Consider the following 9,922-nt stretch of genomic DNA (forward strand, 5'->3'; position numbering starts at 1 on the left):
AGATTGCCGGACAGTGCCTTTAATCCCAGCAGTTTGGAAGCAGAGGCAGGCAGATGTCTGAGTTCAAGGCCAGCCTGGTCTACAGAGTGAGTTCCCGGACAGCCAGGGCTATTCAGAGAAACCCTGTCTTGAAAAAAATAAAATACAAACAAACAAACAAACAAACAAAAAACCTTAAAAGATTTCACTTCAGAGTCAAAAAAATTTAAACAGACAGACATGATGGTGCATACATATAGTCCTAGTACAGAGAGGTTGAAGTAAGATGATCAAGATTTCAAGGTTGTCTTCTGTTGCATAGAGTTCAAGGCAGACCTGGACTACATATGACCTTATCTCAAAAGAAAAAAAAAAAAAGTTTGAAAGTAAAAAAAAAAAAATAAAGTGGGCAAGTTAGTCCATAAGAATATAGAATCTTCACCCCCACTTTGCAGTTACTGAGCCAGAATCTCCATTTTAACTGACCTCCTCCAAAGACTGGGCTACACATTAAATGCGCACAAATATGCATCGCCCTGGGCAGAAAGCTCCGTGTAAGCTAATAAATAAGCAAACCTAGTAATTGTGACTTTTGCTGAATCCTGAAGTTTTACCCCTGCTTTCTCTGCACCTCAATAATCAACCCAGTGCTTCCGAAGTCCCCGTTTTCCTTGAGGCTGCTCCCCCTCAGAGATGAGGGAAGCCACTGCTGGGAGCCGCGGACAAGGAGAGGAGAGTTACATCAAGGTTCCTTCACTTCAGGAACACTTAGCAGTCACTCTGTGTATCGGACTGACTTGAATAACTCACATTATCTAGGAGGAGCCTGGTGTGGTTTTCTGATAACGCTGGTGATTATGAATACTACAGCACTGCAATACTGCTGATTTCCAAAGACCCGGGCAAGAACTGAGGACCCTCTTGCTTCCCTGGCCATTGGAAGGGATTTGCATTATATAACATAACTAAACACTGGCAGTCTACCATTAGGGACATACTAAAAAGATGTCTGTGTTATTTAGAACATTTCCTTCTGATGGTTTCACATATCAGAAGGAAAACTAAAAATTCAAAAGCATGGAATGTAGGAATAGCTATGCTAAGTGTTCTTGCTCTCTATGGTTCTTAAAACTTTTCAACAGTAAAAGTACATTAAAATTCTAATTTTTAAAAAACAAAAACAAATAAACCACCACCACAACAGATAGGCCTAGGTGTGTAGCTCAGTGGCAAACCACTTCCATGTGTGAAACCTTGGATTCAATTCTCAGCACAACAACAATAGCAACAACAAAGTAGTTAAAATGGGTATAACATAAAACAAAAACTGTAACACTTATAAAAACCCAGAATAAGAAGAAATATGAGAAGCTTGACCTTACGATGACTTTGTGTGTTACAAATGTGACATTGTGTACCATTGGTAAGAATGAGAATGGCCCCATAGTCTGTATGTTTGAATTCTTTGTCTCCAGTTGGTGGAACTGTCTGGGAAGGATTGGATGATGACCTTGTTAGAGAAAGTATGTTACTAGGGTGGGGTGGGGCTTTGAGATGTCAAAGGTTCTGACCTTTCCCAGTGCCCCATTCTCTCTAAGCCTCAATTTTTGGATCAAGATAACAGCTCTCTGCTTTTGCCACCATTTCCTTTTCTCCGTCATGAACTCTAAACTCTCTGAAGTCATAAGCTCCAAATTAAACACTTTCTTGTATGAGTTGCCATGGTCATGGTATTTTATTGCAGCAAGAGAAAAACATCTAAGACAACCATGGAAGGAAAAATTGATAAGTTAGACTTGACAGAGGCTCCAAACTTTTAGAATGAGCCACTAGTAGAAGAATAAGAAGCTGTAAACTGTGAGAGAAAGCTTGAAAACTACACATCTAGTAAGGAACTGGCACTGAAAAACACACACGTAGTAGTTAACGCCAAACAGTAAGAAACAGATCAAATGTGAAACATCAGAGAAGATGTATAAGTAGAAAATAAGTCAGAAATGATAATCTTCACAGTATGTCATTGGAAACTCCAAAACGGAACAATAAGATCTCCAGTCTGTTTTAAGAATTAAGATACAAAACACGGATCACAACAAATGTTGAAAAAGACATGGATCCACCTGAGAGCTTTATTTATTACTAGTGATACTGCAACACAAGAGAGATAACTATATAGGAAGAAAAAATTGGTTTTGGTTTTGTTTGTTTGAGGCAAGTTCTCATGTGCTCCCTCATAAGGTTAGACTCAAAGTTGAGGATGACTTTGAACTTCTGAACCTTCTGTTCTTATACCTTTCCTGGGCTTACAGGTATGTACCACCATGACTAGTTTACGTAGTGCTGAGGATCCAACTCAGGTCTTTGTGTATGCTAGAGAAACCATCAGACAACTGAATTGAACCCCTACACCAAAAATCAAGTCATTTCTTTCAAATCTTATTGTACTCCTAAGTTAAAAAAAAATGCATGTGTTTACAAAAACCTATGTGCAAACAATGTTCATAGTGGTATTGTGCTTCCCCAAAACAAAACAAAATAAAACAAAACCAAAAACCTGCCTTTGAAATAGGCATCATATCAGTAGGTAAATGGGTAAACTAAGGGAACACCTTAATATTATTCACTGGTCAAAAGAAATAAGCTATCAAGTTATATGTGTGCATGGTAGAGAGAGCAAAAGCAAAAGAGAGAGTATATGGTTAGTCCAGGCCAGACTCAAACTCTGCAATTAGTGCACCTTGAATTCATACGCCTCCTGCCTCAATCTCCTTATTGCTAGGCATGCCCCATCATGCTTGCCATGCCATTCTTAATGAGAACTTTCTGGTCAACTTTCCAAAAGTCTATGATACCTCTAACTAATAAAATCTGTTAATTAAAGATAGTTAAGCCACAGTTTCCTGAATAGCACAGCTGAAAGCAACCCCCTATTAAGTCTTTCCATAAACCATTCTTCTAGGCACACTATTGACAGCATCCATCTATTATAGTAAAACAAAGTAAATCAATGCAAACTGAATCCCAGACTTCATTTTTTCCCTTATCTCTGGACACAGCCCATGCACACAACTATTTTTTAAAGGAAGACTGTATAGGAATAAGCACGGCTATGGCATACCAGGGAGTGGAACAACCACTTTGAATTATTTTGTTTAATCTTCTCAACAACCTGGGGCATGCATTGTAATCAAATCCTCTTACAGAGAATAAAACATACCTCAGAGACTGTGGCTTCCCCAACCTTCCATGCCTAATTATTGTGAGACCTGAATTTTAAACTCTAACCTCCTATGTACCAATGAATGTACCCTTTTCATTATGTGATCTTTTTCTTTAACTCTGTGGGAATGCTCTAGAGGCATAACCTTGGATTATGTTGCTGTTGTTAATCATATTTTACATTGGTACATGTACTCAAAACATTTTGCTTCCAAGGTGCACATCTTCTCCAAAAATTAGCATTCTTTTCACAACTGTTCTGTTGGTAATACAAGCAAAGGATAACTCCTCAGTGTTTAAACATGCCCCTGCTCTAGCCAAACATGGCCTGTGTCTTGTTGTTTCAGATCATAAGTAGCACCAGGCCCAGGCTACCTCAGGAGCAGAGTATGGTCAGGAGTAAGCTGAATTAGGGGGTTGGGGGTAGGAGGAAATAGCTTAGATGGTAAAATGCTTATCACGTGTTCATGAGGACTTGAGTTCCAATCCCCAGCATGCAGCATGGGTAAAAAGCCCTGTCTAACATGTCTCTGTAATCCCAGGGTTGGGGAGACAGAGGCAAGGAAATGGCTGGGGTTGCTGGTCCACCAGTCTAGCCAAATCAGTAGCCCAGGCTCAGTGAGAAATCCTGTTTCAAAAATATAAGATAGAGAGTGATTTAGGATGATATTCTATATCAATGTCTGGCCTTCACACACATGCTCACATGTAGTGAAACATGATCACACCGTAAGTAAATAAAGAAGTCATGTTGGAATCTCTGTTTGGGGATCCAAATGGTAGCAAAATTTCAAGAGTGAATATAAAGGAGTCAGGAAGTAGGACTGCAAAGAAAAAGAAAAAAATGAGGGTTTAAGAGATTGTGAACCCAGCACCTAGCAGAGGACAAGCAGTTTAGAAATGAACAGAGAAGGAAATGAACCAGACCTCAGAGGCACTGAGCTCCCCTGTGTCATCCCTGGAGTTTTACGTTTCCTAAGAACTTACAGACAGACTGGAACACACAGGCCTTGCCATCTGGAATGACCACATGGGCAGGAGAGCATCGAGATGTTAGCATCTTTATCACCGGGGCAAATACCTGACATCAGCATAGATTTGCTGCTCGTGATTTCAGAGATTTCAGTCCATGATCAGCTCTATCCACAGAGCGGATCTGAGATGAGACAGAACATCATGGCAGCGGGAACATGGCAGAGGAGTAACAATAAAGTTATGTGTTATGCTTTGCAGGAGTGGTCCAACCATAAAGTCTTCCCAAATGTTCATCAGCATCCAAGAAGAAATACTATAAAATTCCTAGTAATAGACACAATAATTTTAAGATTCAACCATGCACTAAGCACCTTAGCTGCCTTCTAAAACTTCATCTCAAATAATAGTCAAAGCCACTGAAAGCAAGGCTGACGAAATGTCTCAGGAGAAAGAGCTGCTTGCTGACAAGACAGATGGCCGGAGTTTGATCTCTAGGTCCTACGTGGTGAAAGGAGAGATGCAAGTTGTCTTTCTGATCATCATGTGAGCACTACAGAGCATGTGCACACACACATCGCACACACACACATACACACACAAATATCATTTTCATTTTCATCATGCTGGGAAAATAGTCTTACATACAGTAGCTACAAGGTATCCCTAATAGTATGAGCCAAGACTCAGAAGCAGGAGCTCCTGGTTCCACAGTCCAGGAGCTGAGCCACTGTGGCACTGCCATTCTCTTGGGCAATATTACTGAAGACAATGAAAATGGGCTAACCCTCCCTTAGGGTATACTGCCAAGTGGTTGGGAACCCTAGTAGGATCCAACCAGGCTAGTCAAGCCTTAATATGAAGCAATATAGAATCTCTGCCAGCCTCATAGTCAATTCTTGCTCCCCTTTGGTGCCCTTAGTAGTTAGCATCTTACTTGGAAGTGAATGTTCAACAAACATTAGCAGCCATCATTACCAGTGAAATTTCACTGGTAATGGATGGATACAACGTCAAACATACTTGTGTTCAAATACAAATTCTGCCTTCTCTTTCATTTTCCATTTTTTATAATCGTGTTATAACCTGTTGGGTCCACTTAGAGATGCTGGGGTATATATGTGCTTTGGGCTAATTGCTTGGGATTGACTAACCTATCAGGGAGTTCATCACTGGGAAGTAGGCTTGCATCTGTCACTAATGGGCTGTAGCTCTTCTTCAGGAGTGAGGATTTGTGGGATGTCCCCCATCCATGTTGGCATGTCAAATGGTGCTGCCATTGCTCAAGTCTTGTGTAAGAGGCCATATTGTTGGGATTTTAGTTGCACTTATTTAATGTGTGAGCTTGGTCCATTATCTTACCAAACATGAATGATCTTGTCAGCAACAGACCATCCTAATACTGCTTCCTGTTACTGGAATGGTTAAACAGAGATTAGACTATTTAGCCTAATTAGTGGTCTATAGAAAGTGATAAATAGTAAGGTCCTGCTTTCTCATTTCCTTTGCGACCTAGTCTGTTGTTTGAAAGACCAGAAAGCAAAACAAAAACTCCCTGTAAAATAAAAACAAGGGATTACAATGGTTTTAACACTGAAACGTACTCTTCCATGACTGATGTCAACAGTGTCTTAGTTGAGGCATTTACATATGTAGTTGATTCAAGACTTCTCAGTGCACAATATGTTATCTAAACTGCAACGTTGAAATCCCGGTCCCGTGAATGTGCTTTCAGCTCATCTTCTAAATTCCACTCATCCTTGCATCTCTGGGCTGTGACTGTTTTATGGAGGGTATGCAGCAGAGCCCTGGCTTGTCAGTTACACCTCATAGATATGAGGGCATGCAGATAAAATCTATTAGGCCAGCAGGGCACCCATTAATGTTCAGTGGCAGTAATTAAATCCGGATGGAAAAATAACTACAAATATTTCCCCCAAAACATTTGAACCAGATGTTCTGGCAACTGGCACAGACCTAAAACACCCCACATGCTTCCAGGCAAGGGCCCTTCAGGAGGAACCTTTCCACCAGCCTGGACTTGCATACTGCCTCAGCCTGCTGGCAATAGCATAAATGGCGCCCCGTTATGTGTAACCATAGTCCACTGAGCACATAGAGCAACAACCAGAACTTTAAATTCACTAAAAGTCCCTATAAATGCAAGGCAGAAGGATAAGCACGTTTACAATGGCAGGTGAGGGGCTCCCGCCAATTCCCAGCCGCACCCCAGCATAGCCATGCCTCATAGCTCATCCTCCCTAGATAGCATACCCACGATACGACTTCCTAATTAATAGGCAGTAAAAATATTAATTATTGCCATTTTCATTTAGTGTTCAATTAACAAACGAAAATATAAAGTGCATTCCATGGCTGGCTAAAGGTGACCTGGGGACCTCTAAATCAATAGCATCTTTTTCTCCACTGGTCTTCCGAGTTTGTTGCTTTTCTAACCCACTCCATTTTGCTCCTCAGAGACACCTACTCTGACCTACTTCCCCTCCTGGTAGCTCATTTCAATATCTTGATAAAACATCTTCCCATGAGGTGAAGACTTTTCTGGTCCAGGTGTAAGTATCTATCATGAAGCTGTCATGATATTCTGTAAGAAAAATCACGGGAGGAGGTGTTTGTTCTGTGAAGACTTTAATTAATAGCAGTGATTCCAATTTCCATCCATAGGGCCAGCAGCTGTGGGTGAGGGGAACTCTGGAGCCACTGGACTTGGATTATGAGTGGTGCACTTTGATTTTAAAGAAGGGAGGGAGAAGAGACCGAGCAGCCAAGGGTCCGTGCTACTGTACAGAAATGAGTGACGCCAGCTACCAGCTCGATGGGTTGGTGATTCTCCTCTGTCAAGTCAATTGCTCCCCTGGTAAATAACATATTAGAGTTAATATATCTCCAATGTTAAAGAGGTTAATGATGCTATTATTTTCTCTGCTACTGAATTTTCTTACATGGCTGTAGGATTACATTCTGAGTCGCCTCTTCCAAGGGGGGGGAGGTATCAGAGAAAGGACCTGTGTGGACAATGAATAACCTTGAAAAAAATAATGTGTCCTTCAGAAAGAGGAAATCAATTAAAAGAAAGTTAATTGCAGACACTTTGGAGGAAGCAGGCAGTGAGGGTGGTGGTGGTGGCACACATCTTTAATCCCAGTACTCGGGAGGCAGAGGCAGGTGGAAGTCTGTGAGTACGTGCCTAGCCTGGTCTACCTACGGAGTTCCAGGACAGCCAGGGCTACATAGAGAGACTCTGTCTCCAAAAGCAAAGCAAGCACCAATAACAAAGAGAGTGACCTGGTCCTAATTCTGTAAAACTTAGTCCCACATAGAATCCCATGCACTACTGAAGCTGGGAGTCTGTCTATCAGTTCTGATTATTTCAAGATGATATAACATAACCTTAAGAGTCACAGATATTTTCTTTTTCTTTTTCTTTTTTTTTTAAGATTTTTATTTATTTATTTATTTTATGTGTATGAGTACACTGTAGCTGTACAGATGGCCGTGAGCCATCATGTGGCTGCTGGGGATTGAACTCAGGATGGCCCTGCTTGCTCCTGCCTCGCTCTCTCCAGTTTAATTCACTGTAACTGTCTTCAGACACACCAGAAGAGGGCGTCAGATCTCATTATGGATGATTGTGAGCCACCATGTGGTTGCTGGAATCCGAACTCAGGACCTTCAAAAGAGCAGTCAGTGCTCTTACCCACTGAGCCATCTTGCCAGCCCAAGAGTCACAGATATTTTCTAATCAGTCTTCAAATTTCCTCTTGCTGTATTTTTGCACCAAGCATTGCTTCATAGTCCTGAGGCCTCAGCAGTAAAAAGGCACACTTACATATTCTTCATTCCTATAATTATAATGCATATATTTAAATATTGCAAAAACATTCGCAAGTCATGATCAGGCCCACATTTTTCTTTTTTTTTTTAAGTTTTATTTATTTATGTAAACATTCTCTTTAGACACACCAGAAGAGGGCATTGGTTTCCATTATGGTTGTGAACCACCATGTGATTGCTGGGGATTGAACTCAGGATCTCTGGAAGAGCAGTCAGTGCTCTTAACCCCTGAGCCATCTCTCCAGCCCCAGGCCCACCTTTTTCTTTTCTCCCTTCAACTCCTATTTTGTATAATAGTTCGTTGATCTGGTAATAGCTAATTATGTATGTTTGTAAAAGTCTGTGGGCTGGAGAGATGGCTCCATGGCTAAGACCACTGCCCATCCAGAGGACAGAGGCTTGATCCCTAGTACCATGTGGCATTCACAAGCATGTGTAAACTCCAGTTCTAAGAGATCTACTGTCCACTTCTAGCCTCCATAGGCACACATAGTGCTCAGATAATATGCACAAAAAAGACACCCATACACATAAAATTTTTTAAAATGAATTTCAAAAAAGCCTCTGGTATTGTAAACAGTTTTGAATGTTACTTTTAAATGACCAGATAAAATAGACTTCGATGAGATGGGTCAGCCATTCAAAGCATTAGCTGTACCTGCCTCGTTGATGATCCAAGATGGACCCCCAAAACCCATGGGGTTTGTTGTTGTTGTTGTTGTTTTAAAGAAGCAGATGTAGTGGTACAAGTCTATAGTCCCAGAACTCTAGGGAGAGAAGAGTTGGAACTAGCGCTAGATAATAGCGCTAGCCGTAGATTATCTAGCCCTAGATAATATCCTATAAGCTTGAGGACCAGCTAGCCTGGAACACACAATACAGTAGCAGAAGCAAGATGGAAAGAACCAGGTTGTCCTCTCCCCAGAGAGAAGAGTTTGTCACTAAATCATATAAGCTCTAAAATATTTTCATGTAGCCTTATGTCTTATTCCTACATAAAAATATGTTGAACTTTACTGTGAAGATTCTGAGCCACTGCTGAGATCAGAATCAACTTTTTAAGACAGCTTTTCTTAAATCTTCAGATTTATTTTATGTGTGTGAGTGGTTTGCTTCCATGTAAATATGTAGGCAGCATGTATGCCTGGCACCTGCAGAAGCCAGAAAAGGATACTGGCTCCCCTGGAACTTGAGTTATGGATGATCACAAACTACCACGTAAATACTGGGACTGGAACCTGGGTCCTTTGCAACATCAAATAGTGCTCTTAACAGCTAAGGCATCTCTCTCTCTCTCTCTCTCTCTCTCTCTCTCTCTCTCTCTCTCTCTCTCTCTCTCTCTCTCTCTCTGTCTCTTCAGCCCTAGAAATAACCTTTCTTTTATTTCAAAACAAGCATATATTTTTTTTAACATCTCTTCACTGCCCTTCCTCTTCCAAGTCTCTTTTCCACAGAAAAGCTAGAAATGTGGTTGCTGCAGGAAATTCTAACTAGGGAGACACTGGTAGAAAACAAAGACTAGTTGTCACTGGGATATAGAGAAATCCTCTGGGTGTACCCATCAACTAAGTCATTTGCCCGCTCATGTCACACTAGGTGAGTACAGTTTAAGCATTTATACACTAAAATGAGCCAAGTGCACTGGCAGCTTCATCCTAGGTGTGGTGACATCTTTAGTGTACCTAGTGGAAGATGTTTATGTCTGTGAGTCAGACTCTCCGAGGGATGGATTAAAACAGTTTCTGTTTGGTTCTCTCCAAAGACAGTCTTTCTAAATGGATGTGATCTTTCCCAGCCCCCCTTGCCTAGGCAGTGAGCTCTCTCTCCTGCAGGCTCCTCCATGTCACTGTGAAATGCCAAATCAATAAGCCTTCCTCCAAAAGTAACCAGCCTCAAA

Source organism: Mastomys coucha, unplaced genomic scaffold (assembly GCF_008632895.1).
Source record: "Mastomys coucha isolate ucsf_1 unplaced genomic scaffold, UCSF_Mcou_1 pScaffold14, whole genome shotgun sequence".
Classification (NCBI taxonomy): Eukaryota; Metazoa; Chordata; class Mammalia; order Rodentia; family Muridae; genus Mastomys; species Mastomys coucha.